At 29.4% G+C, this 14,977-nt stretch overlaps 1 protein-coding gene across 1 annotated transcript in view; it reads left to right on the forward strand.

Annotated features, from left to right (window-relative positions):
- Window positions 1-5,927: 5,927 nt before the first annotated feature.
- The window catches only part of LOC113378512, a 150,833-nt gene continuing 141,783 nt past the window's right edge, over window positions 5,928-14,977 (forward strand). Inside the window, exon 1 of the mRNA XM_026619052.1 lies at window positions 5,928-6,026. The gene's annotated coding sequence lies outside the window, so the exon portion shown is untranslated. The remainder of the gene's footprint in view (window positions 6,027-14,977) is intronic.

The raw sequence follows: 14,977 nt of genomic DNA on the forward strand, positions 1-14,977 counted from the left end.
AAAATTATATATATATATATATATATATATATAATATACCCTAATTATTTGTGGGTGTCATTAAGACAAATTGATGGAACTTCCGGGGCAGCAATTATACATCCGCGAAATAAAAATAATCAATCATCAATAAAATTTTTATCAATGAATAATAACAATCGTTTTAGAAATTTTAAAATAATTATTATAATTACTGTAAATTTCATCGTATTTTATAGAACTAATATAATATAAGTGCTTATATTTGGGCGACGATCTTTATCTATAAGAACGAAATCAAAATAAAAAAACACCTAATCATATCTTCACACCGTCGTCACAAGCCATATGCTGTTTGAATCAATCTGATCGGATTATAAAATTTCTATTTTTTGCATTTTTTGCTCCGTATGTCCGAAACCGATGGACTATAATATAATGTAATCAATCATTCACTCAATCGATACGATTAAAATGTTTTTTTGAATCATTCTAATCAGAAGCGCCGTTTTCTTAGAAACTATTTGCACCTTTTGCACCGTATCTCCGAAACGGTTGGGCCTGCCTTTGCCGAAAACTAATCAGCACGTCTCCCTATCAATACGAATCGAATCTGTTTTGAATCAGTGAAATCAGTTGATCCGTGCTCCCGATATCGTGATGAAAAAATTGTAAGGAAACGTACGCACGCACACACACATGCATCAATGTTTTTTATGCATGCCAAAGTGTTCAAAAACCTCTGAAACTTAAAGATATGCAAAAATGTTCATTTCTGATTTTTTTCGATCACTATAACAGGAAGTTAATAAAATATTTAAATTTGTATTAGAATTGGAATATGAAATACTCGGTCGTTTGCTAATAGTTTTCAGAATTAATTGATTGTAAACTAATTATGCATCAATGTGTATCTAATAAAGGTTTTTTTCTTGTTTTGAAAACAATTTCTTCGTGCCGTTGCTGAAAAGATCGTTTCACTATTATAAAAATATTTATGTTTCTATCAATATCCTTTGGCATTTGTATTACGGGACACATAAATAAACAATATTATTGAACGCAAATTAGCGGGACTATATGGCCTGAATTTGATACAAAATCAACGCACACATTATTACTCATTTGAAACACTAATAGATAATTATAATATAAATATCAAATCAACGTTATTAGCCTACACTTATTGAGAATCCTGCTTGTGTATGTCAAAAATTAACAAATTTTGGTTAATAACAGCACGAGGTAAGTCAGTAATGAAAACGTACACAATGTTGCAAAGATGATTTTTTTTTATTATCTTATATCAATTTATTATTGCTATTTAATTAATTTAATCATCACAAAAATATAACTCGTGAGAGTTGAAACTGTGAAACACGACAGTTCAAAATGCCATATATCGGCTTGTAATAGAATGCGTTGAGATTTTTCATTTTATTCAAAAGATGTGTAGAATGCATCATTCTACCTTGGTCAACGGCGGCATTGACTTCGACCTTTTGGCTTCTAATTTAAGGCTTAAGGCTTTTATCGATACCGCACGCATAGGTTCCAATTTTGATAATTTTGAAATCAAAGATGATTCCTTATCGCACTCTTCGTCCGTATCCTGATCGCTCGAATCGCTGACGGCGCCCAACTCGACCTGAGTTAATAAGGCTATCAGTGCGGGATTGTTGGGTTCTAGCAGAATAGGTAGTGGCGACTTTTCCTTTCGTTCTTTCATCCATTTTTTTACGGCTGCTGTTAAGCGGAAATAATTTACTTCCGGATCCGAAGCATTCGTCTAAAATAACAAAAATATATACAAAAAATGTTATGCAAATTCAATAGCTATACAAATACGTGAAATGATTATTGATAATGCAACATGAACTAATAATAATAATATATGGACCAATACAATGTTAATAATTGCCCACGCATATTCAAGCTACACTGATATCAACTGTTTTGTGAATATTATTATAATATTAACAGGTGTTCTGCCTTTGAATCAGGGAAAGATTTCTCACTGCAATTTCAACAGCAGTGGCCGGGATATTTTCAATTGGAAACATAGTTTTGATCTATATTTTTTTAAAAGTAAAAATTGATATCACTACTACATGATATCAAGTTGTCCAGAGCGGGGGCTAGAACTCACGACCCTGTCGACATAAGACAGTGCGCTTAACCATGGAACGCCCAAATATTATTCTAACAAAAGTATTTAGATATTTTGACAAGTAACTTACGTTAATATATCTTGATTTCCTTAGCCGTTTCCTGCCTCTTTTTGGTTTTCTTTCTTTTTTGATCGAGATGGGACCGTCTAGAACCATAGCATTTCCATTTTTGATATTCATTTCTAAATAATTATATGAAATCATTCATTGCAAAAAAAATTGTTATAAAAAAACATAAGAATATGACATACATAACCAATAAGTTATGGCAAACACAAACAATTAAAATATAGGTAACTGATCGATTACGTGAACTGCTTACCATTGACATCGTTGATTTGGCGACCTAACAATTTTTCCGGGATGTAATGCTCTTCTGCATCGCCATTACGGAAAAAAAGGCCACTACCGCCGCCGCCGCCTAAAGATACTTCATTATCGCCCGTTGGTAGGATAGAATCCTTTACAAAATCTTGCGTATTTGCCATCTCAGTCGTATTTGTCTAATTAGGAAAAGAATCAGTTGAATATAAGATCTAAATTACGAATAGTTATACATTCAGTAATACCAAATGCTTTAGGAAAACAATTGGCCACGTCTATTTAAAACAAAAGACAATCAATCTTATGGGCAGAGTTACAATAATCTATATGTATTTGACAGATGGTTGTGTGAGTATTTTGACTGTAAAAAATACCAATTTGTTTATTGTTATTTTGATTTAATCTGTCTTATATTTGTAATTATAAAATATTTGATAAATATGGCTTTTAAAAGCTTACCTTGTCGATAATATAATGAGAATTATTGTACATGATATATTCAATCAACCTCGACGTGATCGTAAACAATACCTTAGCAACGATACGTAGCAACAATCGAACCAATCAAAATTCGCCTTTTATGAAATGCACATTTGTGCTTATATATTGAAAAAATAAATAATAACTAGTGGTGTATGGCATCGTGCCTAAAGGCAAATTGCAGGTACTTCCCGTACCGTAATGAAATCCAGATATATAAATGTTCGAGAAATATAAAATTTCAAATATATTCAAATATAAAGTTTTCAAATAGATTATTATAAATAATGTAACATTTTCTAATATTTATAAGAATTATATAAACTGAATTGCAAAGTTAAAATTATTTATTTATATATATTAGAACTTTAGTCTGAATTAAAATTAAAATCTGAATTATTTTCGATATACAAAACAAAATTAAAAAAAAAAAATTAAAAATTTGAAACAAAAATTTTTTTTCCAAAAGCAATTATTTTGTTGAAACAAGCAGAAAGTTGCAAAAAACTGCCATTTTTTGCAAATTTAACTCTGTATCTTTAAAATGGCTAGACCTGCCTTTGCCAAAAACTAATCACCTCTTCTCTAAATCATTACAAATTGAATGCTTTTTAGATCATTCAAATCTGATATTTCGTTTTCTCAAAAACTCGATTTGTATTTTTCTGCACTTTTTGCTCCGTATCTCCGTAACGGTTGGACCTGCCTTTGTCAAAAACTAATCAGCACATTTCCTTATCAATAGAAATCGAACATTTAAACATTTGAAGATAGCCTCTTTAAGTGGGGTATATGGTGTGTATATGGATGGTGTCCCAGAACTCAATATCAAGCCGAAACGGGGTAATATTATTGACCGACGCAGTCCTGTAAAACTTAGAAAATATAGTGGTGCACTTCCCGTACCAAAAATCAAAATTTTTTAAAATAAATTGATTTTCTTTGAAAACTTTGAAAACTAGATTTTTGAGACGTTGACTTTTCATAAAAATTTAGATATTTTTTTAACTTCCCGTAGAGTAATTGCAATTTTTCTAACAATAAGGTATGCCAAACTGTCTAGAAACCTTTGAAACTTGAAGACACACTAAATTGTTCATTTTCGTTTTTTTTGAGATGACTATAACTTACCTCACAGGAAGTTGAACATGCTTAACTTACAATTCTTATAAAGCAATAAAAATTTCTAAGATTTTGGCGTTTTCAGCAATTGTATATAATAAAAATTAGGATTCTATTCAAACTTATTGAGCTCGTTACGGTGTTATCTAGTTCAACTCGATATTAAGCAGCATGATATCAAATTTTCACTTGATTTTATTTAACCTTAAGTGAATATCGCCTTTCGTAATCATAGCTGTAATATATACACACTATCACCATTAGATCTATACATTAAACTACGTTAGGATGTACTATGACAAACACAGCTTATTATATACTCAATATTAATTTCTATTATTAAACACGCTTTATAAAGATTTTAACCGCAAAAAAAATGGTTAATATCTTTATTTACCGTCTTGGGCTTTATTATAGGTATCGGATTCCAGGTTATTTATTTATTTATTTAATTATATATTTTTTTTAGGTTTATTTTATCGCAAAAAAGTCGAAATCAAAAATGTTTATATATCTTAACGTTTCAAAGGTATCTGAACATTTTGGCATACGTTAGAAAAAATGGATGTATGTATGTGTGTGTGTTTGTGCGGATACAAATTTTTGTTGACGATTTAGGGAACACTGATCAACCGATTTGAATAATTCAAAAAACATTTGATTTCTATTAATAAGGAGACGTGCTGATTAGTTTTTGGCAAAGGCAGGTCTAGCCGGTTTGAAGATACGGGGCAAAACGTGCCAAAAACTGTAACTTAGTTTTTAAGAGAACGGAGCGTCCGATTCTGATAATTCAAACAACTTTTTACTTGTATTGACAAGATGAAGAACTGATTAAATTTTTGGAAAGGCAAGTGTAGCGGTTTGGGAGATCTAATAAAAATAGTAAGAAAATGCCATTTAGCGGTAGAAAATGATCATTAGTCATATGTACATCAAATCATCAGATATTTTTTAGAGATTTTAATAATGCGTATAAATTTTGTTTACATTTATATGGCTTCCGTAACATCGTTTGTCCGTTAGATGGCGACGCGGCGCTTACGCGCTTCGATATTTCGTCTCTATGCTGCTAAAGCAGTGCGATTGCTTTAAAAAACAGTTCAAAATTTCCAAAATATTTCAAAATAAAGAAAACATATTTTTTCGAAATGTCTTATTTTTCAAAAACGTCTCTTTTTAAAAAAAATATTAAAATATTTCAAAAATCTTTTTAAAAAAAATTAATTTTTGGTACGGAAAGTTCCAGCAATTTGCCTTAAGGCACGATGCCATACGCTACTAGTTATAATATAATTGCTCAAAGTTAAATTGGACCTTTGAATCCCTTATGTATATGTATATGTGCATATTTTGTTTTTGCCAAAAATAAGGACCAAATTTAATTTTTCCTTTTTTTACAATTTACGGAATCGAATGCAAATGCAAGATTTTGCCACGTTAATATTAATAGAGAATAGTATAATGAAACAAATTTTATTCTTACACGATCCCCACATGTAATGCAATCAATCTATCATTGTATTTTCCCCTTAAATCCTTCAAATTCCACCGCTCTTTCACATGTTTAATCCTCACGGTGACGATTTCTGACCCGGCATCGCTAAGATTCTTCATCCCAAGCATTCATCATTCTGTTTCGGATATAAAGTATCCAGAGGCGGCTGTGAGGGCCCGCGGGAGTGGCCCGCAGCGGGCGCCGGTCACGCGGTTGCGCGATAGACGCCGGTAACTCAGTACGCGCGGGACCACACGACGGAAAGCATACAAGTCAGAGGTCTGGCGATAAATCCGGACTTCCGTGTTATAAACAAACCGCAAATAGGAAAAAATAGTTTGAAATAAACGCTGTGTATTCAGGAAGAAGGATTTGATTTGGGAAATAATTGGTTGTAAGGAAATTTGATTGTTACGTGCAAAAAGTATGGGAGCGCTGTTGACAGTACAGAGGTAAGTTGCGAAGTAAATCCGCGGAAGTGAACGCGTTATACTGAGTGCTAATTCGATTAGTCTTTGTAAAGAAAGGTTGAAGAATATTTCTACGCGAACCATTCTAACAAAGTGTTCCAATCAGTGCATTATGTAATATCGATAAAACGTACATTTATGGATAACCCACGCTTCCACTTTAAACTCGCAACATCTCAAATATCGCTATTAATGGTGCTAATTAACGTAATTAATTTCGCACATACCTATTAACTATAGTTCAGGATATGAAAGATTTTAGCGGCGTGTTTTAATTTCACGTGTGTATCAACGATAACATAATCGAATGTGCAAATAACTTAGTAAAACATACAAAACATCAACTAACCGTCGCAAAGTTAAAAATAAACGCCAGTATAATATATGCGTAACAAGCGACATTCAGATTCAAATATAAGATCTAGAAACACAGCAACACTGTAGTGTCACTTAATTAAATTAATTGTAATTAAAATTTAAGATCTCAAGCAGAGGAACTGTTTGTGATTATTTTAATTTATATCTTCATTTTACTCGTTACATAATTTTTTCATTATTGCATCACCATTAACTTACATTTGCATAAATTAGAATTATTGTTTTCTTATTGCTACTGTATTCATGTTTAACAATGATAAGTGGTAAAGTTTCAATTTTTTGCAATTTCAGAAATGTTTCTCATTCAGAACTTATCTATTTGAGTTTAAAGATCGGGCGTTATATCAATAAAAAATAGTATGTCAGTTTTTAGAAATTTATTTAAAATGCATACGTTTCAGTTAATATCCTAGCCTTCATTCAGTGGAATATTAATTTGATATCCTTAATTAATGAAACACTATTGCACCATGGTATTAAGATTTCTATCCCAAACTGGAACAATCTCGATAATTTAATAAAATTATAAATGTTTATTTGTGTGTTTTGTTGTGATATATATATACAGGGCCGGTCCTGGGGTCCTCAGCGCCCGCATGCAAGATTTGTTCTAGCGCCCCCCCCCCAATAATTTCAACTGTTTTATCAGTTTTTCATTAAAATTATATAAATATTTTCTTTATTTTTTAAATTAATTTTAAATCGTTCTGGATGTTCTGGTGTACTAACACAAAAATTTAGATGTAATCTAAAAGCGTATAAAATACATTGATTTTAAATTTATTTAGAAAATCGAGGCGATTCGCGGGTTGATCATAACCAAATTTTAAATTTTCAATTTTTTCTAACGTAGGAGTAATATTAATATTTTGGTTTTGAAACATTTAACTTATTTATTACGCGATTTATTCTATAGAGCAAATCACGCCAAAAGAACAAAAAAAGAATAGTCGTTAATTTTTAAACATAACATTCGTATTTTATGTTTTAAATTAAATTTTATTTTAATTTATTTTTTCATTATTCACAATATCAAAATTGCATCGTAAACTTCTCCATATTGGTATCGTAAGAGCCGAATTGTATTCAGCTTTACTTTCCCATCAGATTCAAAGTATCAGATTGTTGTTTTAAAGTTAAACTTTTAACGTATTTTTAAAGTATTGTCCAAAATTAGTAAAAGATGCAAAGAAATTACATATTCCCTAAACTGTACTGAAACAAACAAATTATATTTGTATCTGTTTTATTTCTGCATAGTTAATAATTAAATTATGTATAAAAAAATCTTAAAGATTTTTGTTCCTAAGTACATTTTGCTTTCATTTTTCATATTTGCTCCGTTTCCATAACCCTAACCACGCATGTCTTCAACATTCAAAATTCATCAGAAGCGAAATATTTGCAATACAAGCAAAAGTTACAATTTAATTTCTCGGAATAAACATGCAATTTTTTAAGCACTGACTCCCCATTTTTTATTTTCCCGATTATAATTTGTTTATATTTTTTAAAAAGTTCCGTTTTAACTAAATCAGCTCGCAAATTTTCGTCAATAATGCCCAATAATTAATTTAATATTTCGCAGGTTTGAGCTTATGGGATTGAACACTAGATAATTTTTTTTCGATTCCACGGTAAATTCAACCAAAGAAAAAATTGAATAAGTAGATTAAGCAATGAACAGAGCTGTATTTACTACTTTGCAGAGTTATTAATCGGTTAATTGTATCTACTGATATCACATTGCAAAATAAATGTGAATAAATGCTTTTTGTGTCTCCGTATCCCTAATTAAGTTCGATTGTTTATTATAATTTATTATGTATACTTGATTTTATATAAATAATTCTAGATTTTATATAAAAAATATAAATATTATATTATAAATTTAATTTCCGAAACTCGTTTTGGCGCCCCCTAAGGCGTGCGCCCGCATTTTTTGCATGCATCGCATTCAAGGCAGGACCGGCCCTGTATATATATATATATATATATATATATATATATATATATATAAGTAAAATATATAGATTTTACAATAGTGCACATCTTAGTGCTATAGTGCAATAGTGTTTCATTAATTAAGGATACCAAAATAATATTCTACTGAATGAAAACTAGGATGTTAGCCAAAACGTATGGATTTTAAATAAATAAATTCTAAAATCTTTTGTACTATTTTTTATTTATGTAACTCCCGATCTTTAAGTTCAAATAAAATATATTATATCAACATCAAATTCAAGACTATTCAACATATATATATATATATATATATATATATATATATATATATTTGTTTTTTAGATAGCTAATACTACTTCTGTTTCTAAAATAAAAGTGTCTTTTTTCATTATTTTTTTATTTATTTAAAAATAAATCAATTTTCATACTCAACGTTTCAAGGATATAGAATGTCCTCTTCTTTAAGGAACTATTGATATTTTTTTTAAAAATTATGCATTTATATACTTATTTAATAATTATAAGATTAAAAAAATCACTTTTTACCTTAATGACTAATAATTAACCAAGGTAATATTTGGAGGCATTACGTTGAGAAGTGAATTCTTTCAATTTTTTAATAATTAAATAAGTGTATAAATATATAATTTTTTTTATTAGAAAACCGGAGATTTTTAGTCATCATACCCGTAGCTAGGGGCTTCAGTTTTTTTTAATTTTGTTATATCATCAGATCTACTGATTATATTTCAACAAAATAAATCTAGATAGATGCTCAACTATTCCTCTATCAAATCAAGTAAAAATAATTCCATAACTATTGTTCATTATTTCACAATTAATCATTTTCTAGAAAAAGTGCGGTGTTGCAACTTACCCCGCTTTTAGGGTTTGTTGTAACATTTACCGGGGCAAGTAGTAACGAAAAGAATGCTTCTGATAATTTATTCTTTGCTTGTTTTTAAAATAATTTCCTGGTTATTTTTTATACATCAAGGCAAACTATAATTAATACAAATAAAATATATATAAATATAAATCATAAATCAACGCAAACTACATTATTATCATAATATAAATAAAAGGTTTAGTGTCTTCTCACATTTCCTCTATCACAATTTACATGTGCCTACATCCTACAAAAACTTCAATATTCTTCACTTGAATCTGTATATAATTTTTGTATGTTACAACTAACCCCCAGGTTTTGTTTCAACTAACTCAGATGAGATTTTTTTTACATTTTACAAAATTTAGCAATCACAAATATTGTTACATTATCAAAGATCGATAAATTTGAAACGAAATAAGATATATAAAATTTAAAATTAGTCCATAATAATAACCCAAATTTAAAAATTTTATGATAGTACAATTTTATATCACGTCAAAAATGACGGACCTGCACAGTTCTGTATATTGCGGCGGTCTGCGGGACAAAATATTTTAACTTTTAAATTTTAATTTTTAAAATCGTTTAAGATCCTATTAAAAGCGCCTGTTTCTACTTACCCCTGTACATAATGCCCCTAGCTCTCCTACTATATATATATATATATATATATATATATATATATATATATATATATATATATATATATATATATATATATATATATATATATATATATATATATATATATATATATATATATACGTATGTTTGTGCGTTTTTGTGTTTGTAAACCTTTATGAATTTATTGGTGTGTTTGAAACTTCAATTATGTACATTTTATATCCGTAACAAAAGCAACACTAAAAATAACTTAATTATTGAATCGCGTTGCTCTATATCAATAAATAACTACTGAATTGCTGCCATGGTATTTATTTTTATAAATAATTACTATATATACTTCCTAGTATTATTTGGAAACGTATTTATTTATTTGGTCGAGTTGTATTAAACTACTAAATTAAATAATACACTGAATAACCCATTTCTATTTCTTATGTCTTATGTTTAAGGAATATTGTAATCGTTATGTTACTTTTAGTGAGGGTTTTCTTCTATAGTTCTTATTTATTAAAACATTTTATTTCAAGACTTAAGCCAAATATATTATTCATTTTCTCTTGTAACCAGTGTATTAAAAAGAACTTATTTTAATATTAGAAAATACCTTAAATTGTTTAAAAAAATGTTCAAAAATGATAAAAATTCAATCTCGTATTAGCATTATTTTTTGAAAGAGTATAGTATTAATAGAAAAATTTACGCATTAGTAATTTTAAATATATTATATTCATACATTGTTCTATCTAAATCGCATAGTTTTTTTTTACTTTTACTGCGTTTTTATTTTAGAATGCAGTGTATACTAAAAATTTTATGTTTCATAATATTTAAAGCTCAATGCGTTAAGAAGCTCTAAAATATGTTAATTCCAAAATTACATACTTTGTTAAACATACAATTTACATTAAAAGTTACATTACAAGTTATATAACATATTAAGTAAAAGTTTAACTGAGTTGTCAATTCATAATTAAAATGCTGTGCTATAATTAGTATAGCCAGTTTATGTGAGTTAATAATACAGGCAGTTATTTTAGTTCGGAATAGCATTTCTATCAACACATATGACTGAACTAACTAAAAAATTGATTGATTGAAACGTGGAAAATGTTAACTTTCGACAGTACAAGTCATACCAGTTTAGTAACTTCAATAGCTATATCAGTAGAATTCATATAAAATAAAGGTAATGGTGAAGTTTGTAGTAAACTTATTAAAAAAAAGCATTTTGGAAAATATATAGAGAATATTTTCTGCTGTAAAAGCACCCACTAATAAAAAGGAGAAGTAGCTCAGAAAAATAAACTCATAAATTTATTTATGAAGCATTTAATAGCCAATGCGTCAAAATAAAATATAAAATTTATTTATAATTGTACAGTTTTGAGAATAAAACGTGTCTCATTTGTCGCTAAGTTATACCTAAAATTTTTTTTTTTAATTTTCAAATTTTTCTCCATGCTATTTTCATACGAAGTTTGATTGAATTGCGCACTATCTAAAAGTTTATAATAAGAGCTAAAACTTTCAGAAAATAGTTTTTTATCAATTTGGAACCATTTGAGCCCTTGGGAGCAAGGAAATTTGAATATGTCCATATTAAGAACCACCCTAATATATATATATATATATATATATATATATATATAAACATCAACAGTTTTTTTAATATAACTTCTATAAAAGCATACACGTGGGTGTGATAAAAAGGATCGATTAAACCTTTATCCTGACAAAGGTGTAAAAAATGAAATAATAGCGGATAAAAAAATAAATTAAGTTAAAAAATGCAATTTTACAAGAGATAAATTGTATAAAAATTCCAACTGTGCTGATGATCATTTATGACGAAATACCAGATCAAGGTTATTTACAATTTTATCTCTGTAAAAAATGCACCTATAAAATTTATATTTTGCATTTTTGAAAAACAGCAAAAAACACATTTCTACAATTATGAAGCTGGGAGTTTTGATAAACATAGATAATTGTTTGTTTGACATGTGTTATTTGTTGTAGCATAATTGGTTTCGTTTTCACAATATAATTGCTCAAAGTCAACATAATATAATCTAATATCTGGTTTTGTAACTTTTGAACCAAGTATTAAGGGTACAATGATTTCATAATAATTAAATTTTGCTATATATATATATTTTTAATTAAATTTTATTGGCCTCCGCTTTGCAGTTTTTTAGCCACCTACATTATTCATATTATTTTTCATCATATTTTATACAATTCTTACATATATATTTCTTATACATTTATCAAATATATATATACTATATTCATATACTTATATCCTAATCTTCCATTCAATTTTCTTTCTTCAATTCCATTCAATTTTCATTTTTCTTCTTGTTCCTCAATATGTTCTTCTCACCTTCTAAACTAAACTTCTTTTTTTTTTCTTACTTAGTAGTACAATTTTTTCTTGTGTTCTACAAATTAACAATTCTATTTTAATATTTTATATTTTTAATTCTGGTATTGCTGGAGATTCGAACCGACTTTCTCCAGCGTGTGAGTCGACAACGTTACCAAGTGAGCTATTCCCGCCACCAAAAAAATTATATCAATTAATATTTAAGTTCAAGTGTTAGCAGACGCAATTAGCTTTACATTTCTCTTACATTCATGAGCGATAATCATTCATAATAATTTCTTCTACCATACTTATAGTTATTCCTAGCCACAACACCACTTATTCGCATTCGCAACAAAGACTCTACGTCTGCCAAACATAATAACAACGCTTTTCTATCTTTTTCCCTTCTTGATAAATTTGGCGAAAAGTTGAACGACCCGCCCTTTGTTTTTCTACGCGGAACCCCGTACCTCGATGCCCACAATTCGTAGCGTCCGCGTAGCCAAGGGTATAGGCAATCGGCAATCGGCAGTCACTTCCATCTGCCCGAGTTACGTTCGTAAGCGGTCGTGCGGTAACCGAGTGCCCCCGATACGAGCGGGAACGCGTGCAACCTACAACGGCAGATCGATCGCTGGACGGCTGCACGACTCAGCACGGCCGTAGCTGCCGCGAGTCGACACAATGTTTTCCCACCAGGAAGATGAATTCGGATAGTATCGATAGATGGAGAGCTGGTGTCTTGAAATGATGTAGGGTTGACGTTAAGAATTTTTCATCAACCATATTTGAAAATTGAGGAAATCAGGGGTATAACCAGTCATCAACTTGATAAATAACAATATTTGATAATCCATAACAAAAGTATTTTCTCTTGTTGTTAGTTTTTTGGTTGTGAGCACTGTTGTTTAGTTTACGAGACCTTAATAGGTTTGGTTTGTTTTATGTGATGTATTGTTATTTTTCCTATGTGACGGCCTGTTTTTTAGGGATATTTTAGGATTTTTTTTCTACGACCAGTAAATCTTTAGAGCTTCAAGTTTTTTATCATTTATTAACACATATTTGGACAGTATAAATATAAAATTTCAGCTAAAAATATTTAGTCAAACTAGAGTTACAGCGCTCTGAACACCCCCGCCTCGAAAAAAAGAGCTCCCACTTCCTCCACGATTCCGGCTGATTGGCTTATCTGAAAAAAAAAATAAACAGCGTTTTAATTTGTAGGCTTAAAAGCACGGAATGACCTATAATAAAATGAATAAAAGTTGCAAATTAGGCGTTTTTTTCTTGTTTTTTGCTATAAAAAAATCGAAGTTTTGAAAATTTTAGGGAGGCCGGGTATAAAGCCGACGGTACACAATAGGCCCGGGCTCTAACTGCCAACTCAGCGCTCCGAACCGCTCTTTCTTTTACCTGCTGTATCTTTAAAACGACTTCGAATTTTCTAAAATCGCTTTACTACCGTATTCTAGACATGTTATGGGAGCAATTTATGAAAAAAAATCGATTTTTTCAACCCATCACATAGGAAGACCCCCTTAAGTTAGATTCAACATTTTTTATTATATAATCTCCATAAAAGCTTACATGTGGGTGGGTTAAAATGGACCAACTAAACTTTTACCATAACAAAGTTGTAACCAATAAAAAATAGTAAATAAACATTAAATGAAGTTAACAAAAGCAATTTTACAAGAGATATGTTAAATATATACTTATTCTAACTATGCTGATGATTATTCCTGACAAAGTACTAGATCAAGGTTGTATACATACAGTGTTATCTCTGTAAAAAATGTACCCATGAAATTTATATTTTGCATTGGTTGAATATTTTTTTGAATTTTATTTATGGCATTTGACCGTGTGGTCATTTAGCCTTTTATTACAGAGTTAATATTTTACATATTTATAATAAACAGAGATATACATATTTTACAAAGTTGTTTGCTACACATGATACAATAACTTATTCATAAAAACTTAATAACTAATACTTTATTCTTGATCTATATTTTTATGTTGCATTTTTGTAAAAAATACACAAAAATTTTATATATATTTTTATCATTAGTGGAAATAGCTATTGTGATGATAATAGGAAATATAAAATTATATTTATACAGTTCTTGTAGTAAGGATGTTCTTTGGTTAGCATAAAGCTTACACCTCCAAAAGATGTGGTCAAGATTGTGAATTCTCAAACCGCAAGAACAGAAGGTATCTGCCATACCAATTCCATAAAAATGAGATTTGCGGAATGTGTGAGCAGTTCTAATACGACTGATTGCAGTTATTTCGTCTCTCTTCAATTGGTTGAATAAAGTAGCTATTATTTCGTAAAATCCCTTTAAAATTAAAAATAAAACATTGTATCTGTTTGCCCTTTTTCCCAGCTTATGGGGTTCGTGACAAATTTTTGAAAAGCAGCAGAAAACATATTTCTACAATAATTAGCTAGGAGATTTACTGAACATAGTCACATAGTGTTTGTTTAATATGTGTATTTTTTATGATATAATTGGTTTGGTTTTCACAATATAATTGTTCGAAGTCAAATAAGACTTTTTGTCCCGTCTTACCCCATACTTTGTTTCGTTTCTTCTCATAATATTCATAGATACACCTTTTGAAGTGCCTGATGTGGTTCTCTTTATTTTCTTATATTGATCATTTGCATTCTTTGTCCTCCTA

This window comes from Ctenocephalides felis, unplaced genomic scaffold, assembly GCF_003426905.1.
Source record: "Ctenocephalides felis isolate EL2017-DRISC unplaced genomic scaffold, ASM342690v1 CF-g0.4_SCAFFOLD_01886, whole genome shotgun sequence".
Taxonomy (NCBI): domain Eukaryota; kingdom Metazoa; phylum Arthropoda; class Insecta; order Siphonaptera; family Pulicidae; genus Ctenocephalides; species Ctenocephalides felis.